General features: G+C 34.1%; 1 non-coding gene across 1 annotated transcript; it reads right to left on the bottom strand.

The window, feature by feature from the left end:
- Nucleotides 1-231: 231 nt before the first annotated feature.
- LOC150082313 (U2 spliceosomal RNA) lies at nucleotides 232-423 on the bottom strand. The gene has a single exon (XR_016547352.1). It is a non-coding gene; the product is annotated as a U2 spliceosomal RNA (small nuclear RNA).
- Between the last annotated feature and the right edge of the window lie 9,508 nt (nucleotides 424-9,931).

The following is a 9,931-nucleotide window of genomic DNA, read 5'->3' as shown; positions in this document are numbered from 1 at the left end:
AATCGATATATCATCCAACGCAATTACAAAACTTAAGAAAATGCTGACAAGACTTGAACGAATTGATAGCAGACGAATCTGTCCTGACTTAATTAATCGATTAGTACTTGATTGGCTACAGAAAAATCTTTGGTATGACACGTGCATTTGAACTCTGCCCTACACGTACAAGGATAGAATTCAAGCAGCAAGACAATACTAACCTACAAAGATTCACTATTTTTGGATTAATTGTGGTGAGCTGACCCTGGAAGTAGTGCAAGACCAGGACAACTCGTGGCAAAGGTGGAGCAAGCTCCGAGCTCTTCACCGGGTTCCAAAAATCAGTTTAACATCTCAGGGCCCGTTGGACCCCGTATCAGATATTAAGCTGATAAGAACAGATACTACACTTTGATCTTAGCCAAAAGGCCGAGAAGCGATGCCCTAAACCTGTGCTAGAAATTCTTTAAACCGATTTCAAGTAGGCAGTCATTTGGTGGTTCCGCAAGAGCTTACTAAAATCTCAATATTTATGAAAGCTATGCACAAAACTGAGTTTTTCTCTTTTCAAAAATAACAGTTCTTCACGTGTTCTTAATAAATTACTTACAAAGGAAGGCAATTTGTAAAATTAAATAAGGTTTTAGTTTTTTTAGGTATAAAGTCCATCTGCTGGTCAGAAAAAGGGTGGCTAAAAGATCAGCGCCATCTACCGTCCGAAATTCCTAGAATATTCGGCAGGATGGTTGTCTATCGAATTTGGATGGTAATTTATTAATGGAAAGCCACTGAATAATGCTCCATTTTCAGTGATTGGTATGATATGATATGATATCTAATATAAATTATGAAAACTTTAAAAAGTTAATCAAAAAACTCCATGTCGAGGAAATAGCTTAAGAGCCTTTGATTTTTAAGCTTTTCTTAAATCCATCGAACTTTAAATTTAAATTATAAATGAAAAAAATACAGTTCAATTATCTTCTATTTTCTTCTTTTTGTTTTATCAAATAAAATGATACAAAACAGTTTTTCATTTATTAAAAATTTCATACCGGTAAAGATTTTTTGAAAAATTTTTCTTACAAAATTTGTTTGTATTCAATTATTGTATAGCACAACAGTGGTTACTGTATTTTCATTTTGATTAGGTTCGGTTTTGAATCGCTAACAGGAGGAAGTACCTTTTCAAATGTGACATTTGGCTATTTCCTGGCGGGCGTGAAATAAATTTTAATATATTTTCGTTTAGTTTTTAAGAAATGCTTTTCTTTGTATTGCTGTATAAAGTTTCTGTGTGATGTGCTGCCATCTATACGAAAAATGAAGCTTTTGCATAACGAAATAACAAAATTATTAGGAATGCATATTTGGATTTTTTTTTTTTTTGGTCCTTACTATTTTTAAACAATAACAGATTGGCTGGTGCAGCATAAACCTCAGGCTTCCTTGCACCATATAGATAATAATAATAATAATAATACAATACAATACAATTTTATTTATCAAGAGAATTCGTTTACAATAAATGGACTTGTTAAGAAAAGTAAATTTCTTGACAACAAGTTGTAGTTCTTCCTTTAAAAGTTTTGTACAAATTTGTTATCTTACAGAAAAGACTATGAAGTCACTACACATAGTATATTCCACACTGTAAACAGAGGTAGTTTATCTGCATATCAATTCTAATCTACTGTGTCATTGAGTATCAAGAATTTCCTTATTAGGAATTTTAATTTGGAGATGGGATAACTTCTCCTGAGCCTGAAATCAATGCTAGCCAACAAGTTGTTTATTACATTCATTGTGTGCCTATCTCCAAATCTATTTAGTATCCTAGGGTGAGGCAAAGTAATTGCTTTTGGGTTCCTTAAATTATGTGAGACATTTCTTTGCAGATTCGACTCTTCAAAAATAGTGTTAAGATTTTTTAAGAATAGATTTAACTTCAGTTTTTGAACTGGATGCAATATTTTATGTTTCAACAAAAATTGCCTTCTCTTATTCAGGTCATTCCAAGAGTTTGTCCCCATTAAAAGTTTCAGAATCCTATTCATTAAGTTGTCTATTGCCCTTATTTCTGTTTTATTTGCTCGTGCCCATATATTTACTAAATAATTGAGTTGGGAGTCCACTAATGCATAATATAAGGTTACTTTTGTTCTAAGATTTAACTTATTCTTAATGTAGTAGAAAAAGTACACATAAAATCTCATTTTTTTGTACAAGTTTGTTATATGCATTATCCAACTTAGACTGTAGTCGATCCATAACCCAAGGTAACAATGATTTGAGACTTCTTCCACAGTTAGACATTCGCAATTCTGGAAATTCTGTTCATGTAGGCAATCATGTTTGTGCAATTTGATAGAGGGTTCAATGTCCGAGGTTTGATGAGGAGGCCTTATTACCAAAAATTTAGTTTTTTCAAAGCTGAGTGCTAATTTATTATCGTGCAGCCAAGATTGTAAATGTATTGCATCCTGTTGTAAATCATTCGCCATTTTTGTTAGGTCCTTTCCTATTGTATATAAGATTATATCATCTGCATAAATTTTTATAAAGGAGTTCTTAATTACTTCGAATATGTCATTTATATAGATGTTGAACATGATTGGCCCAGCATGAGTGCCCTGAGGTACTCCTCTCTTTACATTATAAGATTTCCCCTTTGTATTTTCTACTTCTACTGTTATTTTTCTCTTGGTTAAATAATTTGCTAGTAGTTGATTGAGTCTTCCCCTTATACCACATTTCAATAATTTCTGTTGCAATATTGGGATATCAATTAGGTCATATGCTTTGGTCAAATCTATAAATAAAATCAATATGAAGTTATTGTTGTTTAAATGTAAGTTTAGAGAGTCTATTAAGTTCTCTAATAATGTCTGTGTGCTCTTGCTCTTCTGATATAAGAATAGAGAGTTGTTTAACAGTCCATATTGATGTAAATATTTGCTTATATGGGAAAATATATAATTTTCTATTATCTTATTTAAAACTGACTGTATTGTTATTGGTCTGTAGTTGCAAAAGTCATCTGGTGGTCCCTTTTTATATATAGGAATTATCTTAAATGACAGTAAGTTTGTAGGATAGCTTCCCGACTCTAACATCCGTGCTATTAGCTCTACCAAGAGAACAGAGAACTGTTCTTTGTTTCTCTTCACCTCGGTTACTGTAATACAGTCCAGTCCGTAAGATTTCTTGTTCTTTAATTGTTCTATGATTTTAAGAATCTCAGTATAATGTGGAGCTAAGACTACACAAGAGTTCATTATCTGAGGAAGCCTATCTTGTTGAGTAAAGGAATTTTGGCAATAATGTATTAAATATCTGTTGAGATCTAATACAGCTTTGGCAAACCTATTTGCAGCCTCATATTGTTTATTTGCACCAGAAATCTGTTCTACTAGTGTTTTAATTTGGTTTCCCCTTGACTTTTTCTTCCTTGTACTTAACATGTTATTTATAATGCTCCATTTATCCTTTTGTGTTATCTGCTTATCCATGAAAAGATGATTGTAATAAGTGTTTTTTTGCTTTTTTATTATACCTGTCACTTTATTTCTGAGTGTTTTATAATTGTGATAATGTTCTTTCTTTGATGGACAATTTCTATACTGCCTGTAATATTTATCCCTTTGTACCATTAGTTCTTCTATTTCTTTAGTCATCCAAGGTTTCCTAAGCTTAATCCTGCTACTCCCAGTGTTTGTGTTGTTGGCTGTGTGATTAACTTTTCTCTCGGTATTAAACCTCGAATTGTTTATAATTTGTATTATCTTATTTGAAAAAACATTTACATTTGTTGTGTATGATGCTTGCTCTTGTATTAACAAGTTTCCTATGTTCTGTTTCAGTTTCCCTGTTGATAAATAATTTTTCTTCATAGCATTTGTTAATTTTTTTTCTTCACATGGGTGTTGTTTTGAATACATATCTACTATTAGTATACATGTTCTGTGATCTGAAAGTTGATTTAATAGTATGTAGGAATTAGCATACTTCAACTTGATATTTGTAATTAGGTGGTCCAAACAAGAGCTGACTGTTCTATTACCCTCCATCCTTTGTTGTCTAGTTATTCCAATTAAGGTATGTTCAAATCCATAATTGTTTAAGATTGCAGAGTATCTGGGTATCACATTATCAGTTCCATCGGCTAGTAAATTAATATTAAAATCTCCTACTAGTATGGTCTTATCTGTTTGTATGTCGTCCCATTGCAAAATAATGTTTTCTAATTCTATTAGGAAGCTGTTTATTGAATCTGATGGTGGCCTGTAAAAAGCACAAATCATGAATGTGTTTTCTGGGTCTTCTCCTAATAATTTGACACAGCAGTTTTCACAAGACTGAGTTAAGTGGTAAACCTGTATTGCCCTAAAGCATGTTCTATAGTATATTATTATTCCTCCACCCCTTCTCAACTCTCTCAATATATAGACCTTATCATAATCTTGTATGTTATAATTGGAAATTTCCTCACTTTTTATGTTAACCTCCGTTAAAACTATACAAGAGATAAATTCTTTCATTGGATTTATATATTGCAAGAAGTTAAACCAATTTTTTCTTAGTGACCTGATATTTAGAGCTACCATAAAGAATTGTTTTTTATCAATTATAAGAGCTTGAATATTTTGATTATTTATAAAATGTAAAGGTAAATTGTAAATCTGTGATTCCTCAAAGAGCATACCTGATGTCTTAATTTTACCTTAAATCTAGATTTCTGGAAATTTCAATTATTCACAATAAAAGATTCTATTTTATAAACTGCAAATCCTTTGAACTCTGAATTCTAATGGCTCTTGAAGATTCATTCTTCTTCACATAAATTTTGCCATGTTTTAGCCATAAAAATTTGTAACTGTGAGTTCTTGTTAGTTGTTTTGTTTCCCAAAACAATTGCTTGAGGTGGGCTGTTAAGTGGTCATTTATGTAGATTGGGCTATTGCTATTGTTCTGATATATGTCTTTTGCTGTTAGTCGGATCTCCTTTGCCTTTCTCATCCATTTTTCCTTTGCCACATGGTTTGAAAACTTCACAATTAGTGTTGGCTTGTCTTTTGTTTTCTTACTGCTTGGTATGTAATAGTGTTCTATTTCTTTGTTGTTCTGTAGTTTCAATGCAAGTCCTAGCTGCTGTATAACAAGCTCTAGATCTTGGCCTGCTAATCCAGTTAGTCCTACAATTTCTACGTTATTCGCTAACAACTGCTGCTCTATCGAGTCTATCCTTATGTTAAGCAAGTTGGAATTTTCCTCATTTTGCTTGAATGAGGCTTCCAGCTCCGCAATTCTTTTGCCGATTGCTGTGTTGGAGTCCTGTAGTTTGCTTATGCTTTTTTGTATTCTGTCAAAGGAATCTGAGACAAATGAGATCGAATGAATGAATTCTGGAAATTTCAATTATTCACAATAAAAGAGTCTATTTTATAAACTGCAAATCCTTTGAACTCTGAATTCTAATGGCTCTTGAAGATTCATTCTTCTTCACATAAATTTTGCCATGTTTTAGCCATAAAAATTTGTAACTGTGAGTTCTTGTTAGTTGTTTTGTTTCCCAAAACAATTGCTTGAGGTGGGCTGTTAAGTGGTCATTTATGTAGATAGAATAATAATAATAATAATAAAACCAAATTAATAGTTGTTAATAGGCAATTTCTAACTTTGTAATATAGTACTGTATAAATTTAACTATGATGTGCTGCCATCTGTACGCAATTTCTATCAAATTTAATTTCCGAATACCCAAACCATAAAATTAAGTTGAATGATTATTTGTATTATTATTTTCCTTTCTTATTCTCTTTTAGCAAAGACACAAATATGTAAAAAAAAAATGAGTTAAAATTTTTTTTTTTTTACTAAAACCTGCAGCACAAGAGGCTTTAGAACACAGAGCCGTGCGGAGGTGAGGCGAATGAGGCTTTTGCCTTAGATTAAAAGCTGAAAAGGGCGTCAAAAGAAGATTAAATAATTGCCAATGTCGCCATGATCAATTAACAGTAGGGCACAATTTTTAATTCTTGCTTGAGGCACTAAAATGGTTTGGTACGGCCCTGTTAGAACCTACAGTACTTATTACACTGCATGGGTTGAGGTTGAGAAGTTGAGATGATACTTGTTGACGTTAGACTTGAACTTCTGTATATTGTAATTTTCAGGAAATACATATGAAGGGTGTTTGTTCCGGAAACAAAGTTGATGAATAAATGGGGAAGAAGAAAAACTGATTCTGTGAGTTTCAAGTTGGACAATAAAACAATAATGACTGGTTTGGAAGAGCAAGCGGGAATTATAGAAGCCAATTCAGAAGAACAATGCCCATGGAATTGTCTATAGAAAAGGCATACAGCAGAAACAGAACAGCTATGATGTCAGGGAGGATCGTGAAGTGTGTGGTTAAAAATGCCTTTCAGGAATGGCATCTTTCACCACAGGAGTGCTATCTTTAACCCACAAGAATGCTATCTTGAACAGATACTAGCATTGGTTCGTTAACAATTCTGATATTATCATGTTTCTAACTCACCTCACAATTTGAATATAGATAATTATTTCCTTAAATAATATTGTTGAAATAATATCTGTCTACACATTAAAAAAGTTTCCTCCTGGCGATATTTATTCGAGCCAAAGGGAGAAGAGGGATGCGGGTGACGTTTACAAGTGGGCGGGGAAATTACGTCACTACAAATGCGTAGGTAAAATAGGCAATTTCCTGATTAGATTTCGATCAGTGCGTTATAATGTTAATACATTAGTATAATTACGAGAGGGGTGTAGAAGATTTGACTTACTCTGCCATACCTCTACATTATACGTGGGACAAAACGGGGAAATAAATGGCGTCGACGTAAAAATATGTGTAAAGTGGTCGCTCGGTTGAATAGCGTCTCACCGCGAGATGTCGAGAGGTTTCATTTGAAATTATTGTTACGCGAAGCGAAGCGTCTGAAGTGTTTCCAAGATGTGAGAACTGTGAACGGAGTAGTGTACAAGACTTTTCAAGAAGTCGCTCGAGCGGCAGGTCTAAGCAAATCGGTCGATCATGTGAAGGAAACTCTTTCCGAAGCGGCTTCAGTAATGATGACGAGCAAATTAAGACTTTTTTGTATATCTGATATTGGGCAGCCAAGCGAGCAGGGGACAGAGCCCAATAGTGTATATTAATTTTAAACTATTCTTAGTGTTGCTGACTTTAGCAAACTGCCCCAGGGGTTTGCATCTGGTGAGTATGGGCTTGGCAAACCCAGAGTCCTGAGATGGATAACATCATTCTTCTCTTTCTTGGTGATTCCCTTCTACTTTTTTGGCTGGTGCAACTTAAGCCTCAGGCTTCCTTGCACCATATGGCTAATAATAATAGTAACTGTCTGACAAAAGATTAGCTACCCGGTTTTGCTCCACTTTCCTCTATAAGTCAGTAAACAATCTTCGATTTGACAGTTACCGTTAGCACATTAGTAATTTATTGATTCCAAAAATAGGGGACCCGAGTTCCAAGCGAGTGATCATAGCGATATTTCCAAAGTGATTTGAAAGCGCCTTTTCTCTAAGCGATAGATTATAGAGATTGTTAAAACCATTCCTTTATAACGGCAATCAGGGCCGGTTCTGGTAGGTTGCAGCGCGTGCATGCACGCAGGCGGCCAAATCCCTAGGGAGGCCGATAGTGAACTTTAGAGAATAAAATTAAAAGGTAATCGAATAGATCAATTCTCTTGTCGACCGTTTTCAACATTTTCACAGCAAAAAATTAGTTACTACCGAGTGAGCAGTGAGGTGAGAAGTATGTGGATGGACAACTGATGCATAATATAACCTAAGAAACTGTCGTGTGAGATTAGAGCTTTTGCAGGGCATGAAACGAGCGTAGAACATATGCAAAATTGTAAAAAGTGGTATGAATTAAAAACCTGCCTTGGCAAGAATTGTACAATTGACAAAGAAAGTAGTATAAGGTTGGGGTTCTAACCGAGTACGGCTCTATGAATTTTGGCGTCAATTTTCGTGCGTGCTGCCGCGTCGGTCGCTTGTTTTGCCGTTTAGGTTTTGAGCGTCTGCCGGTGAAGCGAGCCGAGGTTTAGGCTTAGCGGTTGCGCCGAGGCTTAGTTGCGGAAAAATATATTTTAGTTCTTATTTCGCCCGCTAGATGGCGCCACTTATTTTCGCCATTAAATTAAAATTTTTTTTTTCTTTACCCAGGCTCGAACCCATGTCGTTGCTACTTAGGAGTTAAAATAAAAGGTTAAAGGAGTTTAACCTTAGGAGTTAAAATTTAGCTCATCAGTTTCCTTCTATGATGAAGTAACTGTAAATTATATTTATTTAGATACGTATTATGATTTATTCTATAGTAATCATGAGAATGATCTCATTTAAGAAGAAATTTGTTCGTGGTTGACTGAATGGCTTCAATTTTTCGAAGTTGAAAACATAATTAGGGGACCATGATGTGCTTGCATTTCCAGTGTGGTAAAGCACCAGCGTAGTGAATAAAGTCCTCGATAGTTGTGAATTTCTAAAAGAGAATGAAAAACTTTTACTTGTACTTATTTACTAAAAACCCTTGTTAGAAACTTGAAGTTACTTGTTAAAAAAAAAAAAAAAAAAGTATATTTGTAGTGTAAGACTGAGGCAACTTAATTAACTTCATATCTTAATAATTTTTAAAGGATTTTGTTCATTACATTACCCGATATTTTAATTCAGCCCACCTCAGGGTTGCCTCAAGGATCTTCCTTGGCGCCTTTATTATATTTACTTACGATATAATTTAATTTTCTTTTGATCAACCTCGAATCCCATATGATTAGAAATATTTTCAGGAGGCCTTTTTGTTGGTCTGGGCAGCGTAACTTGCATTACTTATAAAACTGTCATATTAGGATCACCAGACTTACCTCATTTATCCGTGTGTATAATGTCTGTAAATTGCATGTGTCTTCTGGTCGGTTTGCCAGTTTTGCTAAACGAAGAACCAGAGTTTCCGGGGGACGAAATTTTATATTTGCTGTTAAATTAATATAAATGTAATTTTATAAGGAGTCCCATAAAGAAATTTAGATTTTTTTGCTGCCACCAGGGGAACGTATACATTCTTGAATAGCCTTTGTAGCTTCTTATACCTTCTCTTCCCATGATAAAAATCATATTAAAATATTTTTGATTGAGTATCCGTTAAAAATAAGTTTACTCAGACCACTAACTGTAATTTACTGAGTACATAAAATCGATCAAAAGTTAACGTCTCCTGAAAGCTTTGCAACCTGTATCTACACGATGGTCTTTTTGTCTGTCTTGGTATTTGCATATTTCATGAAGTTCTTGACGCCTAATAACGCAAACCTTTAACAATATATGGATATCCTTTCAGTCGTCCATACCATTTTCTTATCTTGGTTTCCTTCTTCCATATAACTTGATTTATGTTATCCTGTCAGCCATGATGGATAGAAACCCATAGAAAGGCAGACAAGTCATATATTAAATAACCATAACACCAAAAAGAAAGGCATAATATAATGTATCTGTTTCCAACGAAAACATATGATCCGAACAAACATGTACAAAAGTTGATTCACTTGATTGCATAAGTACTGACCCAACTTGCACGCGAGCATACATTAAAACATTTTTATTTTTTGTTTTTTCTGTCTTTTTTCTCGGCGAGTTTCTGTAATAATTACTTCAGACATTATAAGAACTTACCAGCTAGGTAATCCTACTGCAGTGACACTTCACGCTTGCTGATGAATAGTAGTCATCTCCTTCCCGAATGCGACCGTCAGCAGTGACATCGAAGTTCATAACTATACATCACGTTAATTACGGATTCCTAATTATCCTTTTAATACCACAGCAAATAAACCTGGCCAAAAATAAATGTTTCCAGTAAGGCTGATGAGTTTCCTTAGAGTCATTAATCTTAATG

This window comes from Mastigoproctus giganteus, chromosome 8 (genome assembly GCF_048544385.1).
Source record: "Mastigoproctus giganteus isolate SK-2022 chromosome 8, ASM4854438v1, whole genome shotgun sequence".
In the NCBI taxonomy this organism is placed as follows: domain Eukaryota; kingdom Metazoa; phylum Arthropoda; class Arachnida; order Uropygi; family Thelyphonidae; genus Mastigoproctus; species Mastigoproctus giganteus.
The sequence above is the reverse complement of the archived record's forward strand: the minus strand, read 5'-3'. Positions and strand labels throughout refer to the sequence as shown.